This window comes from Hirundo rustica, chromosome W, assembly GCF_015227805.2.
Source record: "Hirundo rustica isolate bHirRus1 chromosome W, bHirRus1.pri.v3, whole genome shotgun sequence".
NCBI lineage: Eukaryota > Metazoa > Chordata > Aves > Passeriformes > Hirundinidae > Hirundo > Hirundo rustica.
Window position 1 is genome coordinate 11,101,630 of NC_053487.1, and position 23,159 is coordinate 11,124,788.

Consider the following 23,159-nt stretch of genomic DNA (forward strand, 5'->3'; position numbering starts at 1 on the left):
AAGCGCTATGTGCTGACCATGGTGGAAGCCACCACTAGATGGCTGGAGACCTACCCTGTGCCCTATGCTACTGCCCGGAACACCATCCTGGGCCTTAAAAAGCAAATCCTGTGGAGACACGGGACCCCTGAGAGGATTGAGTCAGACAATGGGACTCATTTCAAGAACAGCCTTATAAACACCTGGGCTAGAGAACATGGCATTGAGTGGGTGTACCATATTCCTTATCATGCGCCAGCAGCCGGGAAGATTGAACGATGCAATGGCCTGCTTAAAACCACTTTGAAAGCACTGGGTAGGGGGACTTTCAAGAACTAGGAGAATAATTTAGCAAAGGCCACCTGGTTAGTGAACACTCGAGGTTCTACCAAGCGAGCAGGCCCCGCCCAATCTGAGCCCCTAGGAACAAGAGATGGAGATCAAGTTCCAGTAGTACACATGAGAGGAATGCTGGGAAAAACTGTTTGGATTAATTCTGCCTCCAGCAAAGACAATCCCGCTCCTGGGGTTGTTTTTGCTCAGGGACCTGGCTGCACATGGTGAGTGATGCAAAAGGATAGTAAGACCCGCTGCATACCTCAAGAGGACCTTGTTTTTTGGTGAACACTGTGACTGTGTCTGTATTTATATTCACATGTATATATATGTATATCATTTAAAGGTTTAAATTCAACATAATATGTTGGTGTGGGAAAAAATTCGGGGTGGATAATGTTGAGGGTTAAGTCTCCTGTAGAATTTCCCCCCCCCCCAAGTTGCTAGGAGACTAAATGCTGAGTACTTAACCTGGACAAAAGAACTGATAACTTAGCTTGGGGGAGGGAAAAAAAGCTCAGGGAGAGAGAGCTGAGGGTGGGGGTCAGGAGTCTCTGGTTTTCCGGGGAGCAGAGATCAGGGGCTGCTGGCTGCTGGAGTCCACGGTTAACGAAGGAGTCTGGTCCTGGGAATTCTACCATCTGTTAGAGTATCCAGGAATTCGGAGTTTCTTCGCTGTCCTGCTGGATTTTGGGTGAGCCCGGGTCCCGCCGCTGCGGCTTCTCTGGCACTGCCACCTCTGCCTGCCGAGGACACCCCCTGCCTGCTGAGGACAGTCCACCACGCCCGGCTTCCAGCCATCAGCGCCAGAGCTTCCACCGTTTGCCCTCGGGGTTCTTGGTTCTGTTCTACTATTGTTATAATTGCTGTTGTTTTTTGTCTGTCCTGTTATATTTACTAGTAAAGGACTGTTATTCCTTTTCCCCATAGCTCTGACTGAAAAGTTTTATTTTTAATCTTCCAAATTATAATAACATGGAGGGAAGGATTCAAATTCCTCATTTCCTAGAGAGGCCTGCCTCTCCATAGCAGACACCTGTCTTTTCAAAACCAAGACACTAATACATAAGACCCCTTCTAATGTATATCCCCCCCATTTTTCTTTTTAATTGTGTCTCTGATATTTTTATCTAAATCCAGAGATTTACCACAGTTCTGAGTAATAGTCTGTATCAATTAGTGGATTTCTTATGGAATTTATGGTTTCCCCCATTGCTTCTTTCACCTCTCTGTATCTGGCCTTATCTACTGTGAAAAGTGCATATTATATGGCTCTACACAAGATATTTACTATATGTATTATGTTGTATTGATTAGTAGTGCTGTATTAATATTTTGATAGTATGGTAAATGTAGTTTTGTAGCTAAAATGTAGTTTTTGTAGTTAAAATAGAAACTACGTATGTGGGATATATTTTTAAAGAGAGGAAGGGGGTACTCGCAAAGAGATAGCAGCCACAGGATACGTAAATCTTTCAGAGAAAAATAATTTATTATTCCTTTATCAGAAGAGACTAACTTCTCCTGCCTCGCTCAGCCCTGAAGTCGCTGTAGGGATTAAGAGGAAGAAAGTGACACTGACCAGAGAGAATTCTTTGTTTGAACAAAATTTATGCACCATGTATGAGAAGTATGAATATTCAACGGGCCGTTGCTTTTAGGAGTTAATCCTCTGTTAACGGGCGTCCTTTTTTGGAGCTTATTTGCCCGGAAAAGCACCCAGACATCTGTAACTTTGTTTTTATTGTCTCGTATTGTCCTAACCCTAATTGTCCAAATTTGTATTACTCTAATTCTATTACTATTTTCATAACCATTTTATTACTATTAAACTTTTAAAATTTTAAAACAAGTGATTGGCATTTTTCACAATTACGGTAGCATAGGATGGTTATAACACCTTGCTGCCGGTGCCTTAGGGGAGTCAGGGTGAGGACTGCGCGCCCTGCCCAGTTGGAAGCCTCGCTCTGTGTTCCTCTGGTGTGACCAACAGACACAGGTTACAATGATGGACAAAAGGAGGCAATAAAACAAAGAAAAGGGAAAAGATTCCCTAAAACCGTGGTAATTAGCCCCTAAGACTAAAGCGTACACGAAGACAAAGACTCAAGGACAAAGGATAGGTAAGTACTGGTTTGGACGGGGCAAATAAGGGGGGAATGAATGTGTGTGAGTGAGAGGCAGCTGGTTATCCCAGACCTGCTAAGTGAGTGCGGAGTCTCCTATGCTGCGTTTCCGTTCTTTCACGAGAAAGGTGGTCAGTAAAGAGACGAAGCGGGTGATAAGAAGAGCGAGAGAATCCCCACCCGGGGAAATTGGGACTGAGTCTTAGGGAAGGGGTGGGACCCCTTGGAGAGAGAAAGCAGAGGGTTTTCCTAGTATAATCCATTGGGGGGAAAAAAAAAAGTGTGGAAAGGGCTCCTAAAAATTTTGCTGTTTTGAGGGATAAGGGTGCCCGAGAGCATCCAGAATTGAAACCTGCTGGGTTGAGGGATTAATATTCCAAGAGCATCCAGGGTTCTGCCAGATGGAGGTTATGCCCAAGAGCATCTAGGGTTGGACAACACAGCTGGATTGAGGGGATATCCAAGAGCACCGGGACTGGCCAGTAACACCTAAAATTGTAATAGGTGATTTGAAAGTAAAAGGTACCTTATTGTTGTTTTGTTGTGTGAGAGTGAGTCACGCACAAAATCTACCTCAGCTTCCCGGGCGGGTGGGACTGTGGCAAGAGGTGTAAGTGACCTGCAAACAGGCCATTGTTCCCCCGGGCGGGTGGAGGGGGGGCCGTGGTAAAAGTGTAAGTGACACGCAAATCAGCCTCATAGGTTGTGATAGATGTTTTGAGATAAATTTGTGTTCTATATGTTATAAACTATAAACTGTATTACAAGCAGAGAGTTTCCACCAGGCTGTGGAAACCCTCCTGTTTGCCAAGACTGATTTGCAAATGTAGAGACTCCAGAAAATAGCAGGATGAAGCCCAGATTAGCAACCAAAAGGAATGGCCAAACAGGAGATGTCCCATCCATCAAGGAAGAGTCACCTTCCTCCTCCGGTGATTAACACATGGTACCAATCTAGAAGAGGAAGACCCAGAAATGTCACCATCAGCATCCCAATACCGATTTCTCGGAACCTTATTCAGGCGTCCAACTCTGCCGTGAAGGAGCATTCAGGACCAAGCGGCCAGAGAAAGAAAACACATGAATATGTATTTCAGATATGAACTAACAATAAAACTGCCTCAGGGGAGAAAAGCTGTATAAAACCTGACCACTAGATCTAAGCAATCGTGAACGGGAGAGGACCGGTTCATTTGTGACCGTCTCTATGTTCACCCAACTTCGATAACCCGGGATCAAGGTTGTCTCTTTTATTGTGGCTATTTCAGACTGTTATTATTTTTAAAATGGTAAAATAAAATTACTTTATATTAAATTGGCTACTGATTTGTCCATAACATAGGTGAACGGGCACCAGAGGCGACCAGATTCTGGGCCCTCCCCGGAGGCCTAGCTATACTGGAACCCAGCGGCCAACCCCAAGGCGAGGGGGCGGGGGGCACACAGACCCACGATTCTCTGGCAACAGGGATGTGCTTCATGTCTTAAGGGTGTGGAAGAATGTGTGAAAGTGAATGAGAAATAAAGTGAGTGAGAGTAGATGAATAAAAGTATATGTAATGTAGATTGTTTATTTTAAAATTCACTATATCTCCTTGGAGGGAGGTGTATTGTATTGAATAGTTTTGTGAGAAAAAGGGGATTTTAATTTTTTTTTGTGTGTGTGCATGTAGTTAGAAGTAAGTGGTATTTAGGTCATAAGAGAAAGTGAAAAACAGAGGTGGGGGACAAATAGATAAGATCTTGAAAAATGGGACAGAAAAACAGTAAGTTGGATACATGGAAGAAAAAAGGGAGTAAAAAATTACCAATGGAAATACCTCAAGATAGCCCTCTGGGAGTTATGTTAGCTAACTGGGATAAAAACCCTTGTACAAGAAGAAAGGAAAAGATAAAGATGATACAATTTTGCATGATAGAATGGGTAGAGAAGGAAATAAGATCTGACCACGTTTATTGGCCCAGATACGGCTCTTTTGAAAATTGGATTTGTCAGGCTCTAAATGTATTTGTAAATTCAAAGGAACTGTTTAATCCTGAAGAAAGAGAATATGCCACATGTTGGACAGGAGATTTTAGGAGAATAAAAATCTTTAACGTATCAGAAACCCCCGAGATGAAACGAGAAAAGAAAAAGGGGAAAGAAAAGGGAGGGGAAAGAAAAGAAAAAAAGGAAAAAGAGTGGGATTCTTTGCAGGTCTTGCCCCCTCCGTTCCCGCTCGCGCTCCCCCTCGAGCCCCCTCTCCCCAGGTCCCGCCTCGGTACGCGCTTCAGCCCCGCCTGCCCCAGTTCCCGTCCCAAGTGCCGACTCGCAGCCCGCGGCAGCTGCGCCGGTCCTCGCCTACACCCCAACCCTGGCCCCGCTGGTGAATTTGTCTGCCCCAGCCGCCTGGTCTGCGGCCACCCTAACGGCCATGCTGGGGGTCCCTTCTGACGCGTAGTCTAAGACCACCGCCCCAACCGTGCCGGGGGTCCCGTCAGTCATAGCCGTCCCATCTCCGATTGCTTCCCCCACTGCCCGATCCCCAGCTGCCCTGCCCGTGCCAGCTGCGATGGGCGCTGCCGCTGCTGCTTTGTCTCTGCCGGGAGCCGCTGACTCAGCCGCCATTAGCCCCGTGCAGGCTGTCCACACTCCCCTCTGGTATCCCTCAGAACTGCCCCCTCCTCTGCTGGTCCTGGCAGCACACCACGCCTACGCTCCGCCCTTGGAGGACCAAGCCTCGGCGCTATGCCCTCACCCCCCTTCCTGCCCTGAGCTCCGTTCCCTTGGTAACCACAGCTACTGCTCAGAGAGACTCTCTAGAAGAGGCACCTTACCGAAACACTGGAAGTTCAGTTAAATGACAGCCCTCTCCTGATTCTTCCTCAAAACACGAGAAAAAGACTATAGAGGATAAAACCCAAACGTGAGATAAAGATATTAGTCTATTTCCACTAAGAGAGGTCCCAATGAGAGGGGGGTGGAACGGGGTTTGTAAATGCCCCTTTAACTTCTTCTGAGGTCAGAAATTTTTAAAAAGGAGGATCCTATAGGCACAGCTGAACAATTAGACCAATTTTTAAGTCCAAACATTTATACTTGGGAAGAGATGCAGTCTATAATGAAAATAATATTTTCTCAGGAAGAAAGGCAATTGTAATGAATGAACAAGCCCAATTCCGTAAATCAAAATTTAGAATTTTATTTCGAGACTTAAATTCAGTCTCTAACAGCCACAATTAAAAGGAACAGTGTCGAACCCCGGGGTTTCGGCACTGGGTGAACGCAGAAACGGACTCCATCACTCCGTATCCACTCTGTTCACAAAGTGTGCCCAGAGCCGCTGATTTTTATACAGTCTTTCGCTGAGAGTGGATGGCGACCGTAGCGTTCTTGCTTCGTGGTAGCTTCATTAGGTATTCATGTTCAGGTCCCAGGTCAGTAGAATAGGTTCTCAGAGTAGAACAATGCCATGATTGCCAGGTCTGGAGAAGGTTTGGAAATGTTAAATCGGGCTGGAACAGATAAGATATCAATCTCCTCTTAATCGCTCGGTCGTTAGCAGGCCCATCTCTGGGGGAGACACGGAGAATCTCCCCATTTTTCCCATTCTTTTAGTTTTTTTGGTTGTCCTGAGGCTTTTCCCGGCAGGGATCCTCCTTGTCTTTCAATCCTCGTGTCCTCTTCTTGCAGTTTAGCTTTTTTTTTCTTTAACCCTAAACACACTTTACGTTCTACAGATCTTAAATCCGACCGAACGCAGATAAACTTTATATTACATATCACCACATTTTAACGTGAATTAATTAGATATCACAATACCTAACACGAATTAACTTTAGGTCACATATCACACAATTAATCAGAGCAGCTGGAATAAATGTTTGGGAAAAAGAAAACCCACAGGGTCCCTCCGGAGAAGACAAAATGCCAACTGCGCCTCCTGAGTGGGGTCAAAATAATGAGGAGGGGAGGAAACACATGAATGACTATCGTAATTTAATAATCAAGGGAATAAAAGAGGCAGCATCCCGAAGGCAAAACACTAAAAAGGCTTTTGAGGCACAGCAAGGAAAAGAAGAATCTCCAACTGAATGGTTGGACAGACTTAAGAGAAATATGAAACAATACTCCAGAATAGACCCTGAAACTGATGTGGGAAAAGCTTTGTTAAGCATTAACTTTGTTACTAATGCCTGGCCAGATATTAGAAAAAAATTAGAAAAACATGAGGATTGGCATAATAAATCATTAGATGATTTATTAAAGGAGGCTCAAAACGTTTATGTCCGAAGAGATGAAGAAAAAGCTAAACTGAAAACAAAACTTATGGCAGTCACCATGCGAGAAAACAATTTCCAGAAAAATCAAAACCACACAGGCACTACTTCTAAATATGAAGGTCATAGAGACAGGGGAAAGGAAAAGAATAGAACCCCAATACAAGCCAAGTCTCAGGAGCATTCCAGGAATGTCTGCTTTTACTGTGGGGGCGAAGGACATTATAGGAGAAATTGTCCTAAGCAGGTAATAGATCTGAAAATCTTCAAAGAGATGGGCACAGAGGAGGAATACGGAGGTCAAAGGCTCTATTTTGTTAGGGGAAAAATACCATCTAGAGCCTGTGATAACTCTAAAAGTGGGTCCCCAAGGAGAAGAATTGGAATTTGTGGTAGACACAGGGGCAGAAAAAACCTGCCTGCTAAATATACCAAAAGGTTATAGTGTAAATAAAGGGTAAAGATACTGCAAAAGTAACATGGGCAAAAGGAGAAACTTTTACAGTTCCAGTCGTTAAAGATGTGGTAATTGAGGGGGGAAACTAGAATTTGGATGGGGGATGTCTTATTGGTCCCAAGGGCAGGTAGCAGCTTATTGGGGAGAGACTTACAAGTGAAATTAGGAATAGGGGTTATACCAGAAGATGGGAAAATGACAGCTAAAGTTTTAAAATTAAGCCAAGAGGATGAAGAAAAAATTAACAAGGAAGTTTGGGCTGGGGAAGGAAACAGGGGAGGATTAAATACTGACCCTATAAGTGTTACAATAGAGATGATTGTCCCATACGTGTACGTCAGTACCCCATATCTTTAGAAGGACGGGAAGGTTTGAAGCCAGTAATAGAAGGATTAATAAAGGATGGTGTAGAAATGCCTCCTCCTGCTTGCTGCTGAGGACTCCAGGACGGTGTGGATGAATGTAGACGAGAGATCTCTGAAGTTAGGTTTTAGAAGAAGAGGTTTATTTTATGGGACATGAGGCCTTGCTCGGAGCCGCCAGGCGCAGCTGTAGCATGGCCTTGGAAGGTGGGGGCAGTGAGAGATAAAGAAATTCCAAGAGCAAGATGCAAGAGGCAAGAGAGATGAGCAAAGGAGAAGAGAACAAAGAGACAAGAGCGAGGCTCACTCTGCAGCCCCCTGATAAGGGGTCTCGAGGTGGGCTGTAACAGGCTTGTGCCAATGGGGTTACAGATACGTGATACTTCGGGGGGGTTACATGTGTGGGATGAATCATACATAGAGGGTTGTTTTTGCAGGCATCTAGCAGCTAGGACATCTCAAACATCAAAACTTACTTTCAATTCTATCTCAGTTACAGGTTTCACATTCTCAGAATCTAAGCAATCATATTTATAGGGCTTTCTGGCTTCATCCTTCCCAACAGGATGGAACATTAGGACCTTGTATGTCTCCCCATAATACCCCTATTCTCCCAGTAAAGAAACCTGACGGGAGTTATAGACTAGTACAAGATTTAAGGGAAGTTAACAAAAGAACTCGGTCTCGTTACCCAGTAGTACCCAATCCCTATACACTTCTAAGTAAAGTTCCACCCCAGCATCAGTGATTTAGTGTAGTGGATCTTAAAGATGCTTTTTGGGCCTGTCCACTGGCCAAGGAGAGCCGAGATATCTTTGCCTTTGAATGGGAGGATCCAAAAACTGGAAGAAAGCAGCAGTTAAGATGGACGAAATTACCGCAGGGGTTCACGGAGTCTCCAAACTTATTTGGGCAAGCTTTAGAAAAAATACTGCAAGCCTTCTCCACTCCTCCTGGAATACAAATTATCCAATATGTGGATGATCTTTTACTATCTGGGGAAGATGAAGTTGAAGTTAGAGAAGCTACAATAAAACTTTTGAATTTTCTTGGGGGAAAAGGATTAAGGGTATCAAAAGGGAAACTGCAATTTGTAGAACCAGAGGTAAAATATCTTGGACACTTGATAAGTAAGGGTAGTCGAAGGCTCAATCCAGAGAGAATTGCAGGAATTTTATCCCTTCCACCTCCCTCTTCAAAGAGAGAAATTAGAAAACTCCTCGGATTATTGGGATATTGTAGATTATGGATTGAGGGGTACACACAGGCAGTAAAATTTTTGTATGAAAAGTTGACAGAGGGAAATATAATATAAAATGGACCAAAGAAGATGATGATAAATTAGAAAAATTGAAGTTAAAACTATCCTCAATACCAGCTTTAAGCTTACCCTCACTAGAAATACCCTTTCATCTGTATGTGAATGTAGAAAATGGGGTAGCTCATGGAGTTCTGGTCCAGGAGTGGGGAGGAGTAAAGAGACCAGTAGCTCATTTATCAAAGATGTTGGACCCAGTGAGCCATGGCTGGCCAGTATGTATTCAAGCTATAGCAGCTACTGCAATCCTAGTAGAAAAAAGTTGTAAGCTTACTTTTGGACGTAAACTAATTGTGTGCACACCTCATGCAGTTCAAAATGTGTTAAATCAGAAGGCTGAAAAATGGTTGACAGACTCTAGAATGTTAAAATATGAAGCAATCTTGATAGACAGTGATGACCTGACACTAGAAGTAAACAGAAGTTTAAATCCAGCTCAATTCTTATATGGAGAACCAGCAGATAACCTAATACATAATTGTTTAGAAATTATCCAATACCAAACAAAAGTTCGAGAAGATCTTGAAGGACAAGCCCTTTCAGAAGGGAAATAATCTATGTGGATGGTTCCTCCACATGTCTACAAGGAAAAAGAATGTCAGGGTATGCAGTAGTTGATGGAAAAAACATGCAAACTATTGAAAAAGGAAAATTACCTTCAAACTGGTCAGCTCAAACCTGTGAATTATATGCTCTAAAAAGATCACTGGAATATTTAGCACACAAGAAAGGAACTATATATACTGATTCAAGGTATGCCTTTAGTGTAGTACATACCTTTGGAAAAATTTGGGAAGAAAGAGAATGACTTAATTTAAAAAGAAAAGGATTAGTACATGAGGGGCTCATTTTAGAGATTTTAGAGGCATAAAAACTACCTGAAGAAATAGCTATAGTACACATTAAGGGACACCAAAGAGGAGTGACCCCCAGAAATAAGAGGAAATAATTTGGTAGATCAGGAAACTAAGGATGCAGCATAAAATGGAGCTGAAAGAGTTATGTTAATATTAACTCCAAATGAGGAAAAATTGTAAATCCCAAAGTTTAGTGAAGCAGAGAAAAAAGAATTAAACAAGATAGGAGGAGAACAAGATGAATCAGGGAAATTGAAACTTCTTGATGGAAGACAGTTACTTAATAAAATACTAGAAAAATGGTAGAAGACATGCATCAGAAAACCCACTGGGGTATTCAGGCTTTGTGTGATCATTTTTTAAAGGAACTATGGATGCATTGGGATTTTTGGAGTAGCAAAGCAAGTAACTGAAAAATGTATAACTTGCCAAAGGTTAAATAAAAAGGTAATGAGAAAAACAACATTAAGAGGTCATGAGTTAGCTCTTCGACCATTTCAAAGTATCCAAGTAGATTTTACTGAACTTCCTCAAGTACAAAGATGGAATTATTTATTAGTAATGACAGACCATCGTACTCATTGGGTGGAAGCAGTTCCCACTACCAAGGCCTCAGCCAACATGGTAAGTAAAACCTTTTTGGAACAGATTATTCCCAGATACAGAATGGTTAATAGAATAGACTCAGACAGAGGAACGCATTTTACGTCAAAAGTGTTACAACAAATAATTCAATCTTCAGGGATAAAATGGGAGCTGCATACCCCATGGCATCCACAGAGTTCTGGTCATGTAGAAAGGATGAATCCGACTTTAAAGAGAACTTTGACTAAATTAATAGTTGAAACCCGAATGTCATGGGTACAATGCCTACCTTTAGCCTTATTAAGGATCCAAACACAACCCAAGTGTTGAGGGTTAAGTTTCCTGTAGAATTTTTCCCCCCCCCCACAAGTTGCTAGGAGACTAAATACCGGTAGTTAGAAAGTGCTTAACCTGGACAAAAGGAAGCTGATCACTTAGTTTTGGGGGAGGGAGAAAAGCTCCGGGGAGAGCTGAAGGTGGTGGTCTCATGGCTCTCAGTCTCCCGGGAAGCACAGATCGGGCGACTGCTAGCTGCCTGGAGTCCACGGTTAACGGAAGAGTCTAGTCCTGGGAATTCTACCATCTGTTGGAGCGCCCAGGAATTCGGAGTTTTCTTCGCTGTCCTGCTGGATTTTGGGTCAGCCCGGGTCCAGCCACTGCGGCTTCTCCGGCACTGCCAACTTTGCCTGCCAAGACACCCCCCTGCCTGTGGAGGACAGTCCACCGCGCCCGGCTTCCAGCCATCAGTGCCAGAGCTTCCACCGTTTGCCCTCGAGGTTCTTGGTTCTGTTCTACTATTATTATAATTGCTGTTGTTTTTTTGTCTGTCCTGTTATATTTCCTAGTAAAGGACTGTTATTCCTTTTCCCCATAGCTCTGACTGAAAAGTTTTTTTAATCTTCCAAATTATAATAACACGGAGGGAAGGATTTGAATTTCCTCATTTCCTAGAGAGGCCTGCCTCTCCTTAGCAGACACCTGTCTTTTCAAACCAAGACACCAAGTCAGACCTGGGAGCGTCACCCTATGAAATGATGTTTGGATTACCTTTTTTGATCACCCAACATGAAAATGCTCCCTATGAGGTAGGGGAAATGAGTGTTAAAAGATATGTCAACACCATTGCAAAAAACTCTTGAAAACTTACGGTTAAAAGGAATAATCCCTCAAATCACACCCTTAGACTTTAAAATCCATAATATTCATCCAGGGGAATGGGTGCTAGTAAAAGCCTGGAAAGAACAATCTTTAACTCCTCAATGGGAAAGTCCTTTTCAGGTATTGCTGACGACCGAGGCTGCGATCTGGACCAAGGAACGAGCGTGGATCCACAACAGCAGAATCAAAGGACCTGTGGAAGAACCTAAGGAGTGGACGATTACATCTGAACCGGGTGATACAAAACTGACTCTTAAACAAGGACTAGGGGGTAGTGAACTGGGAAGACCCAAATGATCCAAGAAACATACACAGGATCACACCTAATTGGGAGATAAGGCCAAGCTTATATCAGTGGTTTCAAGTACCGCCTGGACAAGCTTTGAGACGCCTCCGATACCCTCCTTGGGGAGGAATACTTCCACTCCAAACAGGAGGATCAGGACTGTTTCAGACAGAGAACTCTTGTATTCACGCCTTAGCCTGTGATTTATGCAAAGAGGAAGAGGAGTTGCAACTTCCATCAGTGCCATACCAAATACCCTGCTTGATCCACCCAAATACTAGACATGCTAGCTAGGTTAAATGTAAATGTTTAGATTGTGGGAAGAATTGGTATTGTAGTTCACACAATCGATGCCCTCGTTGCAGCAGGTGTCAAGGGCCAAATCAATGTCCTTTCCAGGTAGAACTCGAAGAACCTGAAATAATAACTTTTTTTTGTGGATGGGAATTATTAGTGCCTGTTGAATGGGAGATACCTGAAGAACCGTGGTGTTGTGTTCCTCTGAGGAATGGTTTTTCCCCTCAGAGTCCCCCTGAAGCCTGTGTCATGTAGTTTAACCCTTCTTCCCTATCATACCTACTCCTGACCCTATTGGCTCAGGGACAATATCTTTCCTTGGCCCAAAACTAGATAAACCTCTGTCTCTTCCTGTTCGCTCTCTCTTCTCGGGCTCCTGGAACATCACTGTTGTAATGCATTAATTGTGTTATGTTTTATTGGATCTGTAATCTATATCATGTGGGTTGTCCTTACTCATCTGTAACCTAACTCTTCCACTGTTGCTTCTCCCTGATTGGGTGGTGTTTTGTCCCTGCCTCTCGCCCTGCCCCCTGGGGAAAAAGCCCCCGCTTGGGCGGGGCCGGGCTCTCTCTGGCACCGGAAAGCGATTGGGGAAGATCTCCAGCCAAGGCAGGGCAGGACTGGAGAATAAAGCAATATTTTCCACCTGGACAAAGAGCAGGTTCTTTCTTTTGCCATCGGCGGTCGTCTAGTCTCGTGGAGAGTTTCCACAACCGGCACCTTACATGCGGATCGAAGCCACAAAAAGTTCCCAAAAAGCTGGAAGAACCACTTAGGGAGCACGTGGCTGAGGAATCCCACACAGAGACAGACCCATCAGGCTTGGCGTTTGCTGTGGAGTCTCTGAAACACAGGATTCTACAGGCCAGGGCTGCAGTTTTCTCCTTTGGACTCAAAAAACCCATCAGAGTGCTGCAAAGAAGCCCCCTGAATGACAGGCTGCTCCCAGAAAAAGTGACCACATGTTAGTGGAAAACTAACCCTGGGAACTGAGACTGGAAGCTCTTTTTGCACCAAAATGGGTCAATCTCAGGCTAAAGGAGTGATTGGGAAAGAAGGGAAAGGAACACTGGATTTTCGGTGAGTACCACTTTCGTTTTTTTAAGGGAAAATCTTTTTAAGGAGCATTAAACCTCAGAGAAAAGAGTTTCTCCTTTCGCGGAAGGTTTTTGCTCTCAGAGTAAAAAACCTTCGAAGTGCTTTCTTTCGGCAGCCTGGGGGTGGGTAGAAAAGGAAACTGTTTCTCCTTTTTGGCTTTTTTTTTTTTTTCTCTCTCTAGTGAGGTTTTTTCCTTTCGGTTCCTCAGTCACAGTTAAAAAGGGGACATAGAAACTTAAAATCTGAGCCAAAAATGGGTGCTAGGCTGTCTATGTCTCAACAAAGAGCCTATTATCAAATTTTAAGTATCTCAGAGGATGGGAAAACCCATTTTTCCAAGAAGCAATTAAAAAATTTCCTTCGGTAGTTATTTGCTCAATTTCCCGATGTATCATCTGAGCAAATAAGCTCCCCAGAATTTTGGGAAACTGTTTTAAAAAAATTGTCTCAATCAAGCTCCCCTAATGATAAAGAAAAAGCAAATTTTGCCCTTTGGAGCTTGCAGATTCTATTTGCGATGCAAAAACAAAATGAAAAGAAAAAAAAGCCAGTTCCTTGTGGATTTTCCTCAGTTTCCTCAGTTTCTCCCTATCCTGACCCTGTTATAAATTGCACGACTCAAGATTTAGTCCCAATTAAAATTTTATTAATTACAGCAAGCGGGGCATAAGCAAATGCAGCGCTGGGCGACAGGGAGAGTCTGCACTCCGCCGACTGCCGCGCCGTTACGGTCTTCCAGTTCCGTTTTATGCATTTCTTTTCTTCTGTTATCATATCGATGTTATCTTGTTGCTAGGAGACCGTCTTTTATCTTCCGAAAACAGCAACAGTTCTCCTTCCTGGAGCTAAAAAAGCCTTGCTAAGCAATAGCATATGTGTCCAAAAAATCATGAGTCATCCTGTGTTTGCAAGTTCAATGAACAAAGCATTAACTCGTTACAATCCCCCCTTTTTCTTTTCAGCCTAAATTTGTTCATTGAATCTTTCTAATTCCTGTCGGGCCCATTCTAATTTCTCATCTTCTGAGTCTTTAGGTAGCGATTCATATTTTGCTCTAATAAGCATTAAATGTGCTGTTTCTAAGCGTCCCTTCACAATTGTTATCAATTTATTAAAAATACATGGTCCAAAGGTTAATCCAAGTATCAATAAAATCAGTGGTCCCGCAATCGTGGATAGCAGGGTAGTCAGCCAAGGGGAATAATCAAACCAAGATTCATACCAGTTTTGGTTTGCCTCTCTTTCTCGCTTCCTTTGCTCTAGTCGGTTTCTTAATTCTGTCATGGTATCTATTACTACTCCCGTGTGGTCAGCATATGCACAACATTCTTCTTTTAGGGCTACACACAGGCCACCTTGTTGCAAGAACAAAAGATCTAGACCCCTGCGATTTTGTAACACTACTTCAGATAAAGATCTTACTGACTTTACTAACCCATCGATGGCTTGCTCAATTCTTCCTAAATCCTCATCTACTGACATTCGCAATGTCTTCATTTCTTTCTGCTGATTTATCAAGGAGGCTACTCCTGTCCCTGCTCCTATTCCTCCTATAGTCAGCAGGGTTGCAATGGTCAGGGCCGTAAAGGGTTCCCTTTTTACTAGATGATGCTCTGCAGTAGTATGTTGCTGGTAAATATAATCAGTTGAGTGGTAAATTATTCTGGGGACAATGGTTACTTGGATACAGTAATCTCGAGCATAATTAAAAACCTTTAATGATAAACAGGGGGTAACGCCTATATTGTTGCATACTCACTTTGTATTCGCTGCAGGGAGGAGCCATCCTGCAGGTTTATTCTCTTCTCTTTGTGTCATAATTACTCCACATAAGTATTCCTTTTCTGGTGGTATTTTTCCTATACACCTCCCTTTACCCGTTACTTGGGATAAGGTTACCCCTTGTGTTTCGGTTTTATTCTGTTTCTAAAGGCATTGTGCTGGATTGGTTCCATTGATACGTCGTACTTTTTGTGTACTACCTATACCTTCATAAAAGGGAGGCCTAATGCTATAACACAGCCAGCATTCTTGGGTCAAATTCGGATGTGTTATATTTAATAATTGGTAACTAGCTTGCATTATTTTCCACAATGCACTATACTCTAGTCCTGTTTTTACAACTCCTTTGACAGTCGGGGCTACGTTACTATTCTTTATCTCGTCTCTTTGGCCCTTATATTGTTGTTCTAATTCCGGTTCTTTCTGCAGCACAGAATTTGGCCCAATAAGTTCTGAGTCTTGTGGTGCTGGTTCCTTTTTGATAAAGAAGTGTCCCCCTCTGTCTGTACCAGGTTCCCATAATCGTGCTCCCCACAGTTTTCCTGTTACCCAAGCTTGATCTTCACCTTTAGTAACATTTATCCAAATTCCCTTACAATTCCCCCGCCGTCCTAGCCCTCCATCTCGCCATATTTGGGGTTCTTTACATCCATAGGGATACCATTTTACGGATATGAATTGATCTTTTCCTCCTCCGGGGGGGAATCCATAGGATACTGTTTCGCATCCCCAGTATGCACAATAATAATGCCCAGGATAGTTACAATATGGTTTTCCCGGATTTGAGGCAGGACAAAAATAAAAGGCCCCAAGGAATACAGGTGGCCAAACTGGAAAAAGATCTTTCAATTCACACTGAAAAGAGGGATTCCCTGGGGTAATCATGGAGGACAATACTTTATGGTCTTCCCATCGGATCAAGGACCACTTAAAGGGTTGATGGGGGTTATCGTGCTCTGCGGTAGTACAACATACTAATAATGATAGCATCCATATTATGGTGTGCAGATTCGGGTGCTTGGTCTCACTGGCTATTTTGTATTCTTTCTTTTCTGAAAGCTCTCTCTGGTGGTAACAATGCCAGAACTCAGTAATACTATCAGTCCCATTCTTTTGGCAGTTCAGCGAACATTGCCTTGTTGTCCCATAAGCGAGGCTCTTTCCTCCACCAGTTTTTCTCCCTCTGCCTCGCTCGTCGACTCGGGTGCATCGAGCCACGAGGGGTATCATCTTCTCGGCAGCAGGGGAATTCTTCAGGAGGGATTGCCCTGCTTTACGACTTTGGACAACATGAGAATACCAGTTCGCTTTTTTAACTTGTGGAGAGTTGCACCTGAGCTCCTGTAGCTCCTTTTGGCAACGCCCTTCAGCTATTTCTGCCATGAATGGACTGGGCATGTTTAGATAATATGAGTCTGGATTTGCTCCTTTGGCAAATATCTCCCACCATTCGCTGGATTCTACAGTTAATTCTCCAAGAGATACTTTTAGGTTTAGTAGCCAATCAGTAATATTTCTTTGTAATTTCTAGCAAGGGGTACAAACCCCTTTAGGGGTCTTCCCCTATAGCAGTGAGTCCACTACCCTTCTCCACACACTTTACAGTTATAACATACAAATGGGTAACAGTTACAGTTCGCTTTATCTTATTCTAACATCATCATTACTAAATATGGATTGGGTAAATATTCAATTGTAAATCCGTTCATTCAGTCTTTTACTTATCTCTTCAGTCTTAATTTCAGGCTTCCTGGTGAGCTGACAACTTTCCACTCGGTAGTTGGTTCTCTAACAGGGCCCTTGATCCTGCTAGCGTGAGTCCATCCCTTCTCAGCTGTTCTTATTGCTGTTTCTGTTGTGAGTAATACAAGGTAAGGTCCTTCCCATCGGGGCGCTAGGGTAGTGTCTTTCCATGTTTTGATTAATACCCAGTCCCCTGGTTTTATTTGATGCAGTGCAATGTCTAATGGGGGTCGTTGTACTATAAGACCCTTCTTCCACATTTCTTCTCGGTATGTCATTAAGGCAGTGATGTATTGATTGATGTCTTGGTCTCTTACACTGGGATGGGTTAAAGGCTTCTCTACATGATAAGGCATCCCGTACAACATTTCGAAAGGAGATAGACCTATGTCTGTTCTTGGCTGGGTTCTTATATTCAGCAACGCAAGCGGTAAACATTTTGTCCATGATAGTTTGGTTTCAATCATTAATTTAGTTAACTGTTTTTTAATTTCCCCATTCATCCTTTCCACCCGTCCTGAACTCTGAGGGTGCCATGGAGTATGGTGTTCCCATTTAATTCCCAGGGACTCCATTGTTTCATTAAGGATTTTGGACACAAAATGGGGGCCTCTGTCGGAGTCTATTGTTTCAGGTGCCCCATACCTGGGGATTATATTTTCTAGCAGCACTTTTACTACAGCTTGCGTGGTAGCTCTGGTGGTGGGAAATGCCTCTACATAATGAGTTAAGTGATCTATTATAACTAATAAATACTTCACTCTCCCGACTTTGGGTAATTCTGTAAAATCTACTTGTATGTTTGCAAACGGCCTTTGGGCTAATGGTCGTCCTCCCAGAGGTTGTTTTCTAAAGCTGGCCTTGTTCACTTGCAAACATGTTGTGCATCCCGCTACTATTTGTTTGGCCAGGTTATGAATTCCAATACACATATATTTAATTCCAAATTGATCTACTATAGCTTGGGTTCCCCAGTGAGTTTTCTCATGTATTCTATGCAAAATTTCCAGCGCTATTGCTTTTGGCAATACTTCTCGTCTATCAGAGAGTTTCCATTTTCCATCCTGGTCTTTACATATTCCCATTTGAGATAACTTCTGCTCTTCTGTTTTAGTAAATCTGTATTCTGCTTTCTCCTCATCTAATGACTCTGTCACGGGCCCCCCTTTTTCTTTTTGTCGTATTATCATTAGAGCAGCTTTCTTGGCCTCCTGATCTGCTGCATTGTTTCCTCTACTTCTAAAATCTATTCCTCTCTGATGTCCTCTCAAATGTACTACCGCAATTTTCTTAGGTTTCCTCAATGCTATTAATACTCTTTTGATTAATTCCTGATGTATTAAATCCTTTCCTTGAGAGTTCATTAATCCCCTTTCTTCCCATATTTTCCCAAAGGTGTGCACTACCCCAAATGCATATTTAGAATCTGTATAAATTGTCCCTTCTTTATCTTTTAATCTTTCTAATGCTCTTAATACAGCATACAATTCACAGGCTTGTGCAGACCAAGTTTTATTCAGGGGGCCTGATTCTATAACCTCTAGTTCTGGTCTCCCTATAATTGCATAGCCTGACACTCTTTTTCCTTCTGTAACCCGTGATGATCCATCTACAAATAGCCTTTCCCCTGTTTCTAATTCTTCCTCCTCTAAGTCTGGTCTTATTTTAGTTTGCTCTTCAATAGTTGTCATGCAGTTATGAGCTAATTCCTTTTCATCTGGCTCCCCATATAAAAACTGGGCCGGATTTTGCAAACTCGTCACTTCTAGGGTCAGTTTAGGGGAGTCTAGGAGGATGCCTTCATATTTTAAAAGTCTGGAGTCTGTAATCCACTTATCTGCCTTTTGTTGTAAAATTCCCCTAATATTATGAGGAGATAACGCCTTTAATTCGCTGTTAAATGTTATTTTGTGTGCCTCTTCCGTCAGGAGCGCACAGGCTACAACTGCTTGTAAGCAAGTAGGCTATCCTTTACTAACTGGATCTAACAGTTTGGATAGGTACCCCACAGGTTTCTTCTTCCCTGCCCAATCCTGAGTCAATACCCCGTAGGCTGTTCCATTATCTGTGTTTATGAATAAATAAAAGGGTCTTTTTAAGTCAGGTAGACTAAGTACGGGGGCTTGGATTAAGTCCTGTTGTATTCTTTTTAAGCTTTCCTCATCTTCCCGGGTCCATTTCATTAAATCCTCTTGACTGAGTTTTTGATATAAGAATTTAACCTTGCTACTATAGTTTTCAACCCATTGTCTGCAATATCCTACTAGTCCCAAAAGCTGCCTAATTTGCCTCTTGTTCTTTGGGGGTGGCAAGGCTAATATACCTTTCACTCTCTCGGGGTCAATTCTTTTTTCACCCTTACTAAGGTAGTGGCTTAAATATTTAACTTCTTCTTCCACAAATTGCAACTTGGCCTTTGATACCTTTAAGCCTTTAAGTCCCAAAAAGTTTAGTAGCTTTATGCTCTCTTTTCGAACGTCGTCCTCTCTTTCCCCTGCTAGTAGTAAATCATCTACATACTGTACCAAAGTTACTCCTGGCCTGGTCTTGTAGTCTTGGAGGATTTGTTCTAGTGCTTGTCCAAATAAGTTAGGGGATTCCGTAAACCCTTGGGGTAACACGGTCCACCTCAATTGCTGTCTCCTATGGGTCTCTGGATCTTCCTATTCAAAGGCAAAATAATCCCGGCTACTTTCTGCAAGGGGGCAGGCCCAGAAGGCATCTTTTAAGTCTATTACACTATACCAACAATTATTAGGCCCCAAGTTACTTAATAAGGTATATGGATTAGCTACTACTGGGAAGCGAGCTACAGTCCTTTTGTTAATTTCCCTTAAGTCATGGACTAGCCTGTAAGTTCCATCTGGCTTCTTGACGGGGAGTATTGGTGTGTTGAACGGTGACATGCAAGATTCCAGTAGTCCTTTGCTAACCAGTCTATCAATTTCAGGTTTAAGTCCCATTCGTCCTTCTAAGGATATGGGGTATTGCCTTATTCTAACAGGGATATCTGGATTTTTAAGGGTAACTGTAAAAGGTGGTATATCCATTTGTCCCACACTTTCAGGTGTATACCATACTTCAGGGTTTATTCTCTGCTCGTCCTCCACTCTAAGGGGGCATAGCTTAATCTTTAACTCCTTATCTACTACTTCTAAATTAATCCCCAATTCTATTATTAAGTCTCTTCCTAATAGATTATATTCTGCCTCTGGCACTATTAAGAAGTTACCCAATTTAATCTTTTTGTCTGTTTCAATTACTACATCCTTTACTGATTTTACTTCAAAAGGCTCCCCCTTTGCCCCAACTACCAGGGCAGTTTCTCGGGCAAAGGTGCACCCAAGGGGCAGTTTTTGAATGGTTGATCTTTCAGCCCCTGTGTCTACCAGGAACTCAAATTCCTGGCGCTGGGGACCTATTTTTATTTTTATCAAGGGCTCCTGGTGTGTCCTGGTCCCCAGCAAATAGAGCCCCTGACTTCCCTAGTCTTCCTTAAACATTCTCTCATCCTTCATTCTCTTTCTGCAATCCTTTCTTAGATGTCCTTTTCCTCCACAATAAAAACAAGCTCGTGTCTCTCTATTCTTTGGCGACACTTCTTCCCACTTCTGATGAGAAGGCCTGTCTAACCTGTCCCTTCGGGGTGTTTCTTGTCTTCTGCTTTCCCGTACTGCAGTGACCATCATTCTTACTTGTCTTTTGTAGCTTTCTTCCTCTCTCCGCACATATACCTTCTGAGCTTCCCTCAATAACTCGTCCAATCCCCTCTCCTGCCAGTTGTCCAACTTTTCTAATTTCTTCCTAATATCCTCCCATGATTTTGCAACAAACTGTGTTTTGAGCAGGGCTTGCCCCACTGGGGCTTCAGGGTCTATCCCCGAATATAATTGCAAATTCTTCCTTAATCTTTCTAGCCACTCAGTTGGGGTTTCTTCCTTCTTTTGCCTTTCGTTAAATGCTTTGTTAATATTCTGCCCTCTTGGAACTGCCTCACGGATGCCCTGGATGATTATTGTTCTTAAATCCTGCATGTGTCCCCGGTGTTCTGGGTTCTGATGATTCCAGTTGGGATTTTGTAATGGCCATTTAAGGTCTGCTTGTGGCTCTTGTGCATGCTGGGCATCCCAAATGCGCATTCCTGCACGTCTAATCATGTTTTTCTCTTCAGATGTGAAAAGGATGCCCAATATGGATTGTAATTCGTCCCAAGTATAAATGTTGGGACCTAGGAATTGGTCCACCCTTTCTGATACTCCTAGTGGATCTTCTAACAAGTTCCCCATTTCCTTTTTGAAGTCCCGTACATCCCCTGAGCTTAGTGGGACAGAGATAAACCCTATCCCAGCCTGAGGTCCCCCCATGGGCATTTCCCTTAAAGGGTATAAATTCTGCTGCCTCGCCCTTTGTCTAGTCATCGGACCTCTAGGTGGAGCCTCAGCCTGTTCCTGTGCATTTTCATTATCCGGGAGTGGAGGGGCTTGTGGTGGTACATACGGTGGTGGAACTAAGGGAACTTCTTCCTCTCGTTTCCCTCTTTTCTTATCTTCACGAGAGTCAGGTTTTTCTTTTAGGTTGAATAGGAACACACCTGGGGTCTCAACCCATATACTTGCATAGTCACTCTCCTCCTGACTAAAGGGGGTCTTAGTGTTTACCCATAAGTTGAGTTTCTGCCTAACCCAATCTTCTGATGATCCAAATACAGGCCAAAAAACATTTCCAGATATTTCTTTCCCACCCCATACTTCTACACAATAGTGTATCATTTTGGCCTTATCCTTATCTCTAGTCCCAGGATACTGCTTCCATTCAGCTAGCATGAATCCTAACGGACTGTCTTTAGGCACAGGTGGGAGTTTCATGGGTGGAGGGGGCTTGCTCTTCCCCTGTCCCATCTTCTGGAGTGCCTTCTATCACACGTGTGCAACCAATCGCTTCCCCTTGTTCGTGGCCCACGCCCTCGCGGGCAATGGGAACCGCACTACTGAGGGTCCACACTCACTTGGGTTGTCCGGCTGCCGGCTCCCCTCTCACTCAGCACACTCAGCACACTCCAGGATACCCAACCCCGACCGAACGGCTCCCCACGTGTAATTCCACGCAATACTTACGCGTCCTGCGTCTTCGTCCGGACCTTTGTGCACAAAGTTTATAGGGTCGACCGGTCTCCTTTGCTTATGTCCCGAGTTTTAGGTTCGTCGGTGAGAGCGGGGTAGGTTACAGAGATCCTGGGGCCACCTGGAGGTGGGGCGCCTCCCCAGTATTCCTATTCTACCGGAACATTCTCATCCGAGTCACGGCACCAAATTGTTATAAATTGCACGACTCAAGATTTAGTCCCAATTAAAATTTTATTAATTACAGCAAGCGGGGCATAAGCAAATGCAGCGCTGGGCGACAGGGAGAGTCTGCACTCCGCCGACTGCCGCGCCGTTACGGTCTTCCAGTTCCGTTTTATGCATTTCTTTTCTTCTGTTATCATATCGATGTTATCTTGTTGCTAGGAGACCGTCTTTTATCTTCCGAAAACAGCAACAGTTCTCCTTCCTGGAGCTAAAAAAGCCTTGCTAAGCAATAGCATATGTGTCCAAAAAATCATGAGTCATGCTGTGTTTGCAAGTTTAAAGGTTCTCTCAAAATGACGAGTCATCCTGTGTTTGCAAGTTTAAAGGCTCTCTTAAAATGACGAGTCATCCTGTGTTTGCAAGTTTAAAGGCTCTCTTAAAAATCATGAGTCATCCTGTGTTTGCAAGTTCAATGAACAAAGCATTAACTCGTTACAACCCCAAAATCCCTTCCCCAAAATCAGATATTCCTCGAGAAACCCCTAAACTTTCCCAAAACTCCCTTCTTCCCCAGTTGGTAAACCCCGGGTTAGGTTTACTTTTGCAGGCAGCTCGAGTGCACAAAGCCCCCATCTTAGTGAATCGCAAGCTAGTCTTAATTCGGAAGGGGGGTCACAAGATGGAGGGGACTCCTTTGTTCCCCAAAATGGCCGAAGCCATGTGTTCTCGAGTCACGAGGAGCCTCTCTCTTTGTTTGTCCCTCCTTCCCATAAACCCTTTCGCAATCCCTTCCTTTCCCCAGAACCCCCTTCCATTCGGTGCTGCCCCTGGCACTGCCCTCTCCTCTGACTCCGCCCCCTACCCTCAAACCTCCACCCTCCAACTCCACCCCGTGTAAGTCAAGCCTCCAGCCCCTCCCTGCCCCTGGTTCCCACGGTTTCCCTGCCCACAGTCCCAGTTCCCACACCCTGGGGGGGGGCGAGCCGGGAACCCGGAAGCAGGAAGCAATCCCGGCTTTTCTGCCACCCCTGTCACATGCTGACGATCAAAAAGGGGGGGTGCTGTCCACAGTAATTGGGACCCCTTCCCCCAGGAAGTGATTCAGGAGTTATGCAAAGCTCAAGCCAAATTTGGACGCAAAAGTGAATACTTTCGCAGCCTTTTAAAAGCAAATTTAGCAGGGAATCCTATTGTTCCCTTTGACCTCCAGCAGCTTTTTTCTGC

The 23,159-nt window shown here is 43.6% G+C and overlaps 1 pseudogene; it reads right to left on the reverse strand.

Annotated features, from left to right (window-relative positions):
- Positions 1–14,005: 14,005 nt before the first annotated feature.
- On the reverse strand, positions 14,006–22,421 carry LOC120764983 (MLV-related proviral Env polyprotein-like; annotated as a pseudogene).
- Positions 22,422–23,159: the final 738 nt, after the last annotated feature.